Source organism: Berghia stephanieae, chromosome 3 (genome assembly GCF_034508935.2).
Source record: "Berghia stephanieae isolate SIO BIC M18660-M18661 chromosome 3, UCSD_Bste_1.3, whole genome shotgun sequence".
Taxonomy (NCBI): domain Eukaryota; kingdom Metazoa; phylum Mollusca; class Gastropoda; order Nudibranchia; family Aeolidiidae; genus Berghia; species Berghia stephanieae.
The window spans coordinates 98469753-98482252 of record NC_088362.1 but is presented as its reverse complement, the minus strand read 5'-3'; the positions used below and the strand labels follow the sequence as shown (position 1 = coordinate 98482252).

General features: G+C 35.8%; 1 protein-coding gene across 2 annotated transcripts in view; it reads right to left on the bottom strand.

Annotated features, from left to right (window-relative positions):
- LOC144968948 (uncharacterized) overlaps window positions 1-12500 on the bottom strand; it is a 224716-nt gene that overhangs the window by 130383 nt on the left and 81833 nt on the right. The window lies entirely within an intron of this gene.

Genomic DNA, 12500 nt, shown 5'->3' with positions numbered 1-12500 from the left:
TATTATTATGGTGACGATGCAGTTTTGATGATGGTGATGGTATTAACAATAATGATGATGACGATGGTGATGATATGATGAGAGTGATGGTGATAATGATGATGATGATTATGATGATGACGATACTGATGTTGTTGATGTTGTTGATGGTACTAATAATAATAATTAATAATAATAATAATAATAATAATAATAATAATAATAATAATAATAATAATAATAATAATAATAATAATAACAATAATAACAATAATAATGATGATGATGATGATGGTGATGATGATGATGATGATGATGATGATGATGATGATGATGATGATGATAATGATGATGATGATAATGATGATGCTGATGAAGATGATGTAGATGATGATGAAGATGATGAGGATGGTTTCTTACAGAATGATAAACGAGTAACTTGCAACATTTTAAAAACCAAGGGTAAATCTATCACCTGTTGACTCAATGATTAGTTAGACAATACGTTAGGGCATAAAGATCAATCATAACTTGACATTGAGAACCGCCACAAGGTCGCTCCCATTCCAGATTCATTTCCGCACACCTACAGACTTTATTACTGCGGCTATGTGGTCTAGTGGTAGTGGCATGCCACTCGCTTTCGGATCGGAAGGTCCTGGGTTCGAGCCTCGTTCGGCGCATAGTTGAGTCCTTGGAAAAGACTCTTTACTCACTTTCTCTCACCGTACTCAGGTGTAAAATGAGTACCAGGCCGTTAACAGCGTTGTCTTTGTCCGAAAAATTGTAATATCGCCTAACAGGCGTCATGTCTCGTCCTACGTGTTAAATGTTGCTGTTGACCAGGGACCCTTTATAAAGCGCTTTGAGCAAATTTAGTGGATATTGCGCTATATAAAAGCTCAAAAAAGCTCAATTACTGGACGGGTTTTGATCTTTGGTGGCTCAAAAGATTCGCCTCGATCTAGGTTAATTTCCACAATACGTACAGTGACATAATAATCAAATTTGAGGGTCTGTTCGTAACAGCCTTCATTACCCCGGATATATTGCTGATTCTCGACGAGTAATATAAATTTGCATAAATATATTTTTGTATAAACTTATATAAACATGAACTTGTCCGAAGAAGATTTAAAATAATGATAAAATAACTGTCCTAAATTACCCTTTATACATGATAAACAAGATTGCCGTTGCCGCATAATAAAGGGCATAAATCTCTTTATTTGGAGATTTCGTATCAATCTATTCACAAAGAAAACTCATCGGTGCAAATCTCTATCGTAGCACATCTCTGGAGAGATCATAATTACAACAACACACCAATAGGGAATGGGATTAGCGGAAGAGTAGTGTCCCTTGATTGGACGTTACCCATAGTCTGTGACATCACCGGCGGAAAAGTTATTAGAGAGAGAACGTCATGTTGGTTGTGCGCATGCGTCTCTCGTCCTCAAGAGAGGCCGAGAGACGCATGCGCACGGGGCACAACCAACATGACGTTCTCTCTCTAATAACTTTTCCGCCGGTGACGTCACAGACTATTTGTGACGTCCAATCAAGGGTCGCTACTCTTCCGCTAATCTCATTCCCTATGATATTACGCGAACGATAAATAAAAAATAAAAGAAGTCTTTCAGAGCTATTAAGACCCATGGAGCCGGAGTTTAACCCATGTCTATAGCTTGAAACAGACAATAACAATTTCTTTATTTCCTTTGGATAAGACGCTAGACTAGTAATTTGCAAAGTACTTTCCGTCAGATCTAAGAATCCCAATCACTGCTGGTTGAACATGGGGGACTGGGGGTGGGGGGGGGGGGGGAATCAGAAAAAAAAAAACACGACTGCACCCGGGATCGATCTCGGTCCCTTTCCGTGTGAAACGAGCCCTCTACCAATCGAGCTACCGGGACCCCAAAGCGCGCATAAAGTTTTAACTCAATCGAGCTTTGGGCTTTTATATTTAAAAAACGAGCTTTTATATAGCGCAATATCCACTAAATGTGCTCAAAGCGCTTTACAAGGGGTCCCTGGTCAACAGCAACATTTAACATGTAGGACGGGACACGCCGCCTATTATGCGATATTACAATTTTTCGGACAGAGACAACAATGTTAACGGCCAGGTACTCATTTTACACCTGGGTACGGTGAGAGAATGTGAGTAAAGAGTCTTTTCCAAGGATTCAACTATGCGCCGAGCGAAGCTCGAACCCAGGACTTTCCGATCCGAACGCGAGTGTCATACCACTAGACCACATAGCCGCAGCTTGGCTTAAGAAAATGTCTTAGGCAACCAGAATGAAATGAATGAAACCGTGTCAGTCTGGTATTACGTAAGAATAAACTGGGTGAGGAAACAAATCAGTTTTTAAAGTTAAAAACATCGAATTAGAACACAATTTCATGTTACTTTTATTCTTCTCTTCGGTGTAAATATGTATTTTTCATCCATTTTTATAAGTTTCAAAGGTTTCAAAGTTTATTTTAGGCAGTTTGCCAATGCATAACACAAACCAAAACATTATTATTATTATTATTATTATTATTATTATTATTATTATTATTATTATTATTATTATTATTATTATTATTATTATTATCAGCACCATCATTATTATTATTATTATTATTATTATTATTATTATTATTATTATTATTATTATTATTATTATTATTATTATTATTATTATCAGTAGTAGTAGTAGTAGTAGTAGTAGTAGTAGTAGTAGTAGTAGTAGTAGTAGTAGTAGTAGTAGTAGTAGTAATAGTAGTTGTTGTAGTAGTAGTAGTAGTAGTAGTAGTAGTAGTAGTAGTAGTAGTAGTAGTAGTAGTAGTAGTAGTAGTAGTATCACCTCTGTCTGTCTATCTATCTATCTATCTATCTATCTATCTATCTATCTATCTATCTATCTATCTATCTATCTATCTATCTATCTATCTATCTATGTCTCTATCTATCTATCTATCAAGAGAGAGAGAGAGAGAGAGAGAGATCGAGAGAGAGAGAGAGAGAGAGAGAGAGAGAGAGAGAGAGAGATCTTGAAACGATTGTTGATTTCAAATTACTGGCATGACAGATTTTGTAAGACAACAAAGAGTAGATAGACCTTACAATGTCAACACGACTGCATCCAAGACGATAGTGGCTGTACAAAAGGTGTGTTGCAGACTGCTGACAACCATAACATGATGGGACAACGATAATAGATCCCCCCTGCACATTCCTAAAATGTTTGGTGTATTACCAATACATAGACCTACACAGTATATCTATATATATATAATGCGTGACACACATTAAACGACGACACAGTCGTTAATTTTTTTATTTATGTAAAAAGCATGTTCATGTGTTTTTAAATAACAACAAAGATGATATTTGAGTCAATAACTAACGAAACCATAAAAAATTAGAATAACAAATGAAAAAGAAAAAACCCAGCAAATTCGTCACGTAGCATAATTTTATCCCCTAAAGAAATGCGAACTGTAGTCAAAGACATCAAAAGTTTTTGATAAATAGATAAAAAAAAGTCGATAAAATTTATCTTAAATATTTATCAAATATATAAACAACACTTATTACATTTATCTTAAAATCTTATCCTTGAATATTTCTGTATTGTTTGGATCTACATTAATGCCAGGGACGAGCAGATGACGCAGAGATAAACCATTCGCATTTGGATCGAAAAGTGTGAATTCAAATCCATTGAGATACTGTTAATGGTGTTAATAGGAGTCAATAGTCTGATGTCACGTCCTCCCAGAAACGAGCAGCTTGGTTCTAAACAAAGAAAATCGGTACTGTTTATTCTTCATGCAGACTAGAACTTTTTCACATGCATGTCACTAGAATGTATAAAAGTCAAAATATGATCAGATTTATAAATGTTTTTCTCCTTTGGATACACTTTTATGTTCGTCGAAGTTATTTCATAAGGGCGTCTGCCATTGCTCCGATAGTTTAGAACCAGTTACTAAGTTACTATGCGTCATTACGAGGGAAGTGACGTCACGACTGTTGAAGCCTATTGCTCTATCTCATATCATATTATAACAGCTCCTTTCTTATTCAGATCTTTTAAAATACGGGTCAGATTTAATAAATAAAGATATCTGACCGATTAACGAATGGCGGGCAAACAAATAATTTGTGATATTCTATTTCATTCAATGTTACTAATTTGTATTCTTAAATTTTCTTGGATGTGATAATAAGGTGTAATAGATAATACGATTTTAACCGAAATCGGTAATTTATTGACTTTTTGCTCTCGGGTCAATATTTTAATTCCCGATATTTGTCAAAAATCATATTGATGCTATATGTATGAGTAAACTACTCACAACATCCACCCGTTGGATATAGATAGTATGCGCTTGGCTAAGAAGCTCATAACATTGCCATCCGGAAGTATAACGGACGAACACACAAAACTGTGTGTAACCATGAACTTTCATTGTCTGGTTAATAGAGTTCAGTGAGAATAACTCACAAACGCGGACGGCAAAATATAACAGCATAGGCTTGAGTGACGTCATCTTCGAACTATCTATAACGTACCAACATGCAGAGCATGAGTGTGACCTTAACCTAACGTCTGATTGATATAATTTAGTGAGAACTAATCATCAAAATGGCTGTCTAAAAACAATGTCAGCTAAATGACGTGTATTTCGTTCCATCTATAGTCCCCAGACAGACGGACTTAAATAGCGATTGCGGCAATTTCAATAACATCTGATGAATATAGATAGAATGCGCTTGGCCAAGGAGTTCACAACATTGCCATCCGGAAGTATAACGGACCAACACACAAACTCTGTGTAACCATGAACTTTTATAGTCTGGTTAATACAGTTTAGTGAGAACAACTCACAAACGCGGATGGCAAAAACAATAACAAAGGACTGAGTGACGTCATCTGCATACTATCTATAAAAGAGTAGATATTGTAAAACTTTTTGTTGTTGTTATTTTGTTTTCTTTTGTTTGTTTTTATCTATAGAGCTATATCTTAGAATCCCCAAACTGTTTGCAATCACTTTACTTTTTTATCATATACTATCGTATCAACTATCATATCGTTCGTACATATATTCGAATAGGAGACACACACAAACACACAGAGAGAGAGAGAGAGAGAGAGAGAGAGAGAGAGAGAGAGATAAGAAGGAGAAGAAGACAGTAGTGTGAAAGGCAAAAAAAAAAAAATGGAGAGAGAGTGATGAAGGTCGTGAATTGATACAGATAGAAACAAGATGGGCAAGACAAGATATTGAAATTAGACGGACATTGCACACACTCACTCACACACAAGAAGAGAGACAGAGATAGATGGATAGATAGATAGATAGATAGAGAGAGAGAGAGATAGATAGATAGATAGATAGATAGATAGATAGATAGATAGATAGATAGATAGATAGATAGATAGAGAGAGAGAGAGAGAGAGAGAGAGAGAGAGAGAGAGAGAGAGAGAGAGGGGGAGGGGGAAAGTTGGCATGTAATTGGTTCTCTGATCCCCTTGATAATTATATTTTAATGGTAAAACACCGTTGGCCGATATCGTCACCTTCCAAGTCACCTTCCAAACATCGCCATTAAAATCACCACGACAAATTTTTGCCATGGACTGACAAAACGCATTTTTAAAGCTTTGGATAGACAGTTCTTATCTTCAAATATTAGATATAAAAGAGTAAGAGTCTCATCTTGTCAAAAATTTGTGAAATCGATCAATATTTGAAGACACAAACATACACACACAAATACACACACACCACACACACACACACACACACACACCACACATACATACATAAATACATACATACAAACACACATATACACTCACACATACGCATATTACTTTCAACTTAAACTAGTATATAGAGCAATATTTATTAAACGCAATCAGAGCGCTTTACAAGGGGATCCCAAGCCAACAGCAACACTTAACATATTATTAGAACGAGACATGACGCCTGCAAGGCGATATTACATTTTTTCCCGACAAAGACAATGCTGTTAAGGACAGGGTACCCATTTTACACATGAGTACGGTTAGAGAATGTGATTAAAGTGCCTTTGCTATGAACTCAACTTTGCGTCGTTCAGAGCGGGTCTCGAACCCGGGACTTACATACCGGTCTGAAAGGCCAGTCTCATACCCAGCGGCATCTAGATATGTCGTAGCTCATACCACAAAGTCTTACTTCTTTGATAGCTCATGGAGATCAAAAAGGAAGAAATGGCAGAGTCATATTTTTACTTTTTCAGAAACTTATTTGAAGACAGGAACATATTTTCCTAATAAATATTTTACAATTTATCTCGATAAACTAAATTATTTTAAAAAGCTACCCAATACAACATCCTGTGAAAGATATTTTAATACAAATCATTGGAGATCCCGCAGTGTTTGCGGAGAAAAAAATGCTATTATTAATTCTGAACATGCACTCCTCTATTTTGATTATTATAATACTTACTGTATTGTGGAAATTAACATAGATCGAGACGAATCTTTTGAGCCATCGACGATCAAAATATCTCTGATAATAACGTGTGTCGGTGCGCGCAAATGAATCTGACAACAGGGCGATCAGATGGCGATTCCCAAAGTTAAATGACCGATCGTCATGGACACCATCATCAACTCACTCAATCCTAGAGATTTTTGCTACTTTCCACATGAATATGTGCAAATATTAATTCTATTCAACTATCATTAACATGTAAAAACTAAAAAAAAAAATTAGCCTTGATACTACATCTATAATTTGTCTCATAAAAATGTAATAGATAGGCATGGGGTAAAAGTAACTTGGGTACACTACGGATATAGTTGGTGTTAGGGTTGAGAGAGTTATGCCCTAGCAGATTCTATAAATAATCATTTGAGTCAACGGGTGATAGAATTACCCTAAATTTAAAAAAAAAGAAAAAGAAAAAGATTTGCAGGTACCCGTCTATCAATCTGTAGAAAAATAGTTTTATATTTTTAGATCGTCCAGTAATTGTGCGGCTATGTGGTCTAGTGGTATGACACTCGCTTTCGGATCGGAAGGTCCTGGGTTCGAGACTCGCGCTCGGCGCATAGTTGAGTCCTTGGAAAAGGCTCTTTACTCACATTCTCTCACAGTACTCAGGTGTAAAATGAGTACATGGCCATTAACAGCGTTGTCTTTGTGCGAAATATTGTAATATCGCCTAACAAGCGTCATGTTAAATGTTGCTGTTGACCAGGGACCCCTTGTAAAGCGATTTGAGCACATTTAGTGGATATTTCCTATATAAAGCTCAATTTTTTAAAATTCTGTGCTCGTTGCCAAAAATTAAACATGGGCCGTACGGTACCATTTTAACCCCCAAAACCCTATTATTTAAAAAAAATCTATGTTCTCAAACCTCATTTAATAAATCGGAAAGAAATTATATGCCTGTTTAACTTCTTTTGTTGTTGGGTTTTTTAAATTTAATTTTGTGTGTGTGTGTTTTGTTTTGTTTTTTTATTTTTTATTCATTTATTTATTTTTGCTTTGTTATGTTGGGGGGGGGGGTTGTTTTTTTTACCTGTGATCTTCCATTTCCGAACAGTTGGAGGTCATATACATTCATTGAGGTAAAAATTATTTGACCAAATGACAAGAAAAGAAGTTTTGTCAGGACAACTGCCTACCAATCAAAAGTAATGTTTGCTATTCAATCATTTCCTTATGAAGGACAGCTTTACACATTGCTTTCACCTATAAAATCATAATTTACCTATCACATAACATTAACCTATCACATGCCGGAATAGTAATTTCTCTAACCTGACTCCCAGTCTTACGTTTACACAAGATAAAGTAACAACGATTAGACTGGAATATGATGAATAAGAATCGTTATTAAGTATATTTCCACAAAAAAAAAAACAACAAAAAAACACCATGCTCAATGCGCTTTATGATGCATTGTATTAGTATATTTCCCCCAAACTGTCATATAATAAGAATCAAATTTCCACAACATAAAAGTTGGCTGTTAGGTGTCCTATTAATACGTCCACTCTTATAACACCCCTCAATCCCTTAATCTTGGTACTAATTAACATCCGATTCGAATGAGATAACGGGTGCACAGTGCTTTACTAAGGGTACAGAACTAGGGTCAGAAATTTGCGATTTTTTGTCATCCGTTCGGTGACTGAACAAGACTTGAATTCGAAACAAGACGGGACGCCATAACGATGAAATTTAGAAATACATAGGTGAAAAATAATGCATTTGAAATCAGATAAACAATGAATGGAATTGTGCGATTTGAAAGAAAACCAATTTCGCCGTTAAAGGATTAATTTCTTTGATCTGTGGCTTAATCCTTTTATCGCCATAGCGGGTTTGAATTTAACAAGACCACAAGCTGCTTCACTCTTCGAACACATAACACAGGCAAAGATATAAATGCTAATGTGATTATTGAACACAATACGCCTTTTCTTTGTATGAGATCTATCTATCTATCTATGATAGATAGTTATTTTTAGTGTTATTCTTCAGGAAATAAATAAAAATAGAATATAATTGTCTTTTGATTAAAAAAAAAAAAAGCTTTGTGTACCACACTGCATGACAGCCCTTGATTCGAGATTTATAAATTCAAAACAATTAATATAAGCGTTATATCTTATGGGTATGAACGGTATTTTGGAGTAAACAGTAATAAAATTATGTTTGGCGCATCCAGATACATAATGACAAGGAGGAGGTGTAGGAGGAGAAGAGGACGAGGAAGAGGAGGAAGATGAGACAACGAAGAAGAAGAAGAATAAACACAACAAGAAAATTACGAGTGCGGGTGGAGGGGAAGGAGCAGGAGGAGGAATTCTTATGTCTCCACCATGTTATATAAATAAATGGTTTGTTATATCAATACAAAATTACTTTTCAATAGACTTTACGTCCTGGCTAGAGGGAGGAACCAATCATTATTATAATTCTTTAATTCCACAGGGACAATCCTAAACTGCACCCAGAGACTTTGTGGCGATGAATTAGTACTTTTCTTTACCTGAACACAACACCATCACACAAAGATGAAAACTATTTTTAGATGCATTCGTATGGTAGTATACTAAGCAATGTTAATATCTGTATCAGGAATTTCCATTTCGTAAAAGACACTTGTGATCAAAGCTCAAACTATACATGATTGCAATGAAAAGGTTTAATCAAAAATGAAAATTTTCATTGACTGCCTGAGGCCAACACCAAGACTCTACGTCAAATCTTCAACACCTAAATTATTATGTCTCAGACAGCGGAATTATCTTATTCAAGAAAATTACGCCAGAACCTCAACGCTATGGACTAACCTCTAAATGGAAGCATACAACCGTATTAAGGTAGTCGAGTGCTGGTTTTGAAAATGTGCTTGTTTCATGAAGCATTACACTCGAAATTTTCTTAAAAACGTAAGGTTAATGGGTCGGGCTCAATGAGAAAACAATTATACAATTCGTTGTCCCTTTTGATTTCTAAGAATGACATCACAGCAAAAATTACCACTCTAACTAACACGCTCACGCAGCTTTCAATGGAATTAAGGTGTATCAATCAACGGTGCCCGTAAACTGCAAGAGGCCCTTTTGCTTGCTTTCTTTTTCTTTTTTTCTCCCGACACCTTTCTAAAGAGTGAAATGTGGTTGGCACTTGCTTGTTTCAATCCTTGTTTTCTAACATTTGAAATGAACTCAAGAAAGCTCTTCATTGAAGAATAATTATATACAATGTTCTAGAGAAATACATTTTTGGCAAGTAGTTCATTCCAAACTTATGGTGGTGGACAAATATCGAAGAAAAAGTTAATGTATCTCAGTCATTAATTCATTATCTTTTTCATATTAAAGCACATTCGATATAATTTCAAAGAGAGCTTGAAAATCATGCCTAAGACCAGATTACAAGGTCATTAGACTCGCCATTTTATATGAAACTTATATCTGCCAATGTTTCAACTTTGGAGGCATCTAGTACATCCTGATCTGATGGGTGAGCTTTATTGAACTTAATATAGCGCAATTTCCACTAAATGTGCTCAAAGCGCTTTACAAGGGATTCCTGGTCAACAGCAACATTTAACATGTAGGACGGGACATGACCTTCCGATCCGAAAGCGAGTGTCATACCACTAGACAACATAGCCGATGGTTGGGCACAGGTAGCAAAGAAAAAAGGAAGACAGATACAAAATCCATTCAAACATTAACCTTTTCGATTCAAAGCACATTCATCAATATTACTTCAGAGAGGGATTTCCTTTTAAAATTATACAAAAGACTCGGTTACAGAGTCGTTAGAATCGTGGTTCCATATGAAAAATTTATCACGGCAATGTTTCCATCATGGTAGGTGAGGTGGTCGAGTGGTTTGTCAGTGCGCTGTAAAGAGAAAGATAGATAGATAGATAGATAGATAGAGAGAGAGAGAGAGAGAGAGAGAGAGAGAGAGAGAGAGAGAGAAGGGGAGGGGGGGGGGGCCTGAGGTATTTAAAAAAAAAAATTTCATTTGGCAAGACAATTTGCTAATTTGGACAGAGTTGATATCAGACTTTTTTTTCCAGAAAAATAAAAACAAAACAAATCTATATTCCTTCATGGAATGCCAAAGTGACGACATCGTAACATGGAAGAGACATATCCACTATGATTCAAGCCCAGACTATAGGGAATGAGATTAGCGGAAGAGTAGCGTCCCTTGATTGGACGTCACCGGTGAAGAAGTTATTAGAGAGAGAATGTCATGTTGGTTGTGCGCATGTCTCTTGTCCTCGCTTCGGTGAAAGCGGCATGAGACACCGAAAGCGAGGACGAGAGAGACGCATGCGCAAAACTATTTTGACGTTCTCTCTGTAAGGTGACGTCCAATCAAGAGACGCTACTCTTCCGCTAATCTCATTCCCTATATATTGGATTGATCAATACGATATAGTACATTGACCACAACATCATGACGTCATCATTTCCAATTGAAGTGAACACATTATAGGTTTGGCCTGTAGTTTTATAGAACCGTTTATAACACGTTTCTCTGTGTACTTAGGTGATAATATAAAATCGTAAAATTACGATACATTAGACTCTTAAAGAGGACAAATATCCCCTTAAAAAATTGAGCTTTTATATAGCGCAAAATCCACTAAACGTGCTCAAAGTGCTTTACAAAGGGACCCTGGCCAACAGCAACACTTAACACGTAGGACGGACATGACGCCTGTCAGGCGATATTATAATTTTTTTTTCGGACAGAGACAACGCTGTTAACTGCCAGGTACTCACTTTACACCTGAGTACGGTGAGTGAATGTGAGTAAAGAGCATTTTACAAGAACTCAACTATGCGCCGAGCGAGGCTCGAACCCAGGACCTTCCGATCCGAAAGCGAGTGTCATACCACAAGACCACATTGCCGCACTTTACATGCCGTATTCCATTTCAATCCATCTTGACATCGTATCTTACTGGATTTGTTTTTTGTTGTTTGTTTTTTGGTTTTTTTTTCTAAGAGTAGAGAAACTGCAACTGCAATGTGTCTAAGACTTTACCAAGGTCCAAGATACATTGCAGATTCCTTTATCTGAAAAAAAAAACAGATGGAGAAATCTGCCGATTAAAGCATTTAACCCCCTCCTTACCACCAATATAAAAATCGTCACATTTGTTACGATGCAGCCAACATTTTTCTCACTCTGATTTCTTTCGTACATCATAATATTTAAACAAAAATGTTAACTATAGTCTAAGTATATTAACACTGTGTTGAAGAGCTCGTTTAGCAGAAAAATATGTATAGCAACAACTAACAGCTGACTTTCTTTTTTCTTTTTTTTTCTCCCCACATTTTTTAAAGAGGAAATGTGATTGGCACTTGTTTCAATCCTTGATTTCGAACATTCGAAAATGCACTCGTCATGAAAACTCTTCATTGAAGAATAATTATATACAATGCTATAGAGAAATACATTTTTGGCAAGTAGTTCATTCAAAACTTATGGTGGCGGACACTGTCTTGAAGAGCTCGTTTAGCAGAAAAAATATATATAGCAGCAACTAACAGCTTTTGTGTTTGAGGGGAAAAATATATTTTTGTTTTAGATTGGGTGTGAAGTTTTGGGGACAATCCGGAAAATGGCCGAAAGGAGAGAGTTAAATGATGGGAAACCACTGGAAGTTGAAGTAAATTCAGTGTCGACTTGAATGGGTTAAATCATATATTTAAATTATCATTTTTACTCCTTCCCTTTCTTCCACCCTGCATCACTCCCAAAGCAGCTCTACCACCAAATATCAATTCCCTAATATTAATAATAATAATAATAATAATAATAATAATAATAATAATAATAATAATAATAATAATAATAATAATAATAATAATAATAATAATAATAATAATAATAATAATAATAATAATAATAATGCACATTTATATCGCGCAACCTATCCCCCTGGTTGGAGGCTCTGG